At 46.6% G+C, this 1988-nt stretch overlaps 1 long non-coding RNA gene across 1 annotated transcript; it reads left to right on the plus strand.

The window, feature by feature from the left end:
• LOC123111059 (uncharacterized) lies at positions 1 to 892 on the plus strand. Its single transcript, XR_006454072.1, has 2 exons — positions 1 to 419; positions 665 to 892. It is a non-coding gene; the product is annotated as an uncharacterized lncRNA (long non-coding RNA).
• Positions 893 to 1988: the final 1096 nt, after the last annotated feature.

Below are 1988 nucleotides of genomic sequence, written 5' to 3' on the forward strand. Positions count from 1 at the left end.
ATAAGAAATCCCCAGTTTCTGCCGTGTGGCTAGGGATTAGACTCCGCCACCGGCTGAAGGGCCTGCCGTGTCGGCCGCTGCTGTGTGCCGGAGGGTGCCGTTGGAGCGTGTCGCCTGCCGCATGCCGCGCGCCGGGAGACGCCACGGCCGTGCCTGAAGGCCCGCTGTCGCGGGAGTGGCCGTGTCCGCTAGCGGCCACGCCGGAGGGCGTCGTGCGTCGTGTCGACTCTTGATGCCAGACAAGAGGGCTCTGGTGCCACGTGCCGGTGTTGTGATGAAGGTCCTGCCAAGTCTCCATGCCGTGCGCAGGCCATCTTCTGGAGCCGCTCTATTGCGGTTGAGGCCTCCGTGCTGCAGCGTCCCTGAAATCAGCCTTTGCATGCGCAGGGCACACAACGCTTCCATGGGGAAGGCCAAAGGTAATTCTGATATTGTTTATTATGTGCTACGTGAAGTATTAAGTTTGGAAGAGGGACACCTTGTTATTATAGAGTAGCAATTAGATCAAGACTTCTGTATTCATTTGATCGCCTACGGAAAGGGGTGGCCGTGGATGTTCGTTTAGTCTTTGATGATCTTGTGTTTTCTTCAATTCCTTTCTTCTTATCCTTCTTTGTTCCTTCTTTTCTGTTGCCGTTTGGAAATGATTTGTGAATCGATGAAGGCTGATGCCCCTGCTCTGGTCTGGAGTGCTGCGCCGTGAAGGCCATTTGACTATCTTGTCGTGCCGACAGCGACAATTCCTAATAGTCAAGAACAAATATTAGGTAAATCGCATTAGCACATGATGTATCTTAGCAACTAGATTAACATCGCCTTTGGTTGTATTGGTGTGATTATTCCATGCTGCTCTAAGGTGTTGATTCCAACGGAATCGTTGATTTGCTATTTATCCGTTCTTCTTGACTCCCTGTTTGTGAGGTGATCCCTCTTGCGTCATCTCTTCCCCTGTGTGTGTTTAAATCGCTCGATCGGAGAGCAAAGTGCATGATAACGTGTTTGAAGTAGAAAGTAAAGAACGAGAGAGTTGAATGAAAGACGATCCATTAGTCTTTATTGATGATAGAAGTGAGGTATTTATACCCAGGCGGAAGTACAAAACATGGTGCTTGGCGGTCAAGTAAACACATAGTTACTTGAGGGCCAAGGAATTACATAGTTGCCTTGAGAGCCAAGGAATTACATAGTTGCTTGAGAACCAATCAACCCATCTAACAATTAACTTAATCCTAATTAGCTTAATGAATAAGCAACTATTCTATTCTTAACAACCTCCACAAGCCCCGCCGCGTTTTTTGAGAGAGAGAGTAGAGGAGTGGACCAGACAAGAGAGACAGTTGCGTGTCCACATAGCGATCTTGACTAGTCAAAGTGCCCAGGTGGCGTTTTTTTGCCAAGTCACCTTCTGCCGACCGGGCCTCATCTGTCATACATGTGTTTAAAGCGCTCTAATCCGCCGATTAGTATTATTTACAAAAATATTATCATAGACATGATGGTTTTTGTCAAAGAAATGTAACGTAGTGTTTTCCGATAACCTAGCTCTCAAAGTGGTGGTTTCTTGCAATTTACTCGATTTCAAATCATGTGATTTAACAAGGCAAAAATATTCTTCTATTGTAGGCGACAACATTCGTTTATAGCAAGTTATACTACAAGGCTTGCTGCATTTGAACTTCGCAAGGAAGGGCGTGTCGGGTAGTTCCAGGTTTCGGGCAAGGTTCCGGGGTTTATAGAAACTTTGATAGACGTGCAAACTTCCAGGTTCCCTCGGAAGTTGTCCAGAACCTGCTCTGGAGGTATAGGGGTCCAGAAGTTTTGGCCCCAGAAGTTCCAGACAGGACCTAGGATTTATAGAGTTTGCACTAGTTATGCAAACTCTATGAATGTCCGTTTCTTTTTCCTTATTCCGAATTGAGGGGTATCTAACCATCGAGTAGTAAATGCGTACATGCAACACATGTAGACCGATAGGAGGTAGTATATTA

Source organism: Triticum aestivum, chromosome 5B (genome assembly GCF_018294505.1).
Source record: "Triticum aestivum cultivar Chinese Spring chromosome 5B, IWGSC CS RefSeq v2.1, whole genome shotgun sequence".
In the NCBI taxonomy this organism is placed as follows: domain Eukaryota; kingdom Viridiplantae; phylum Streptophyta; class Magnoliopsida; order Poales; family Poaceae; genus Triticum; species Triticum aestivum.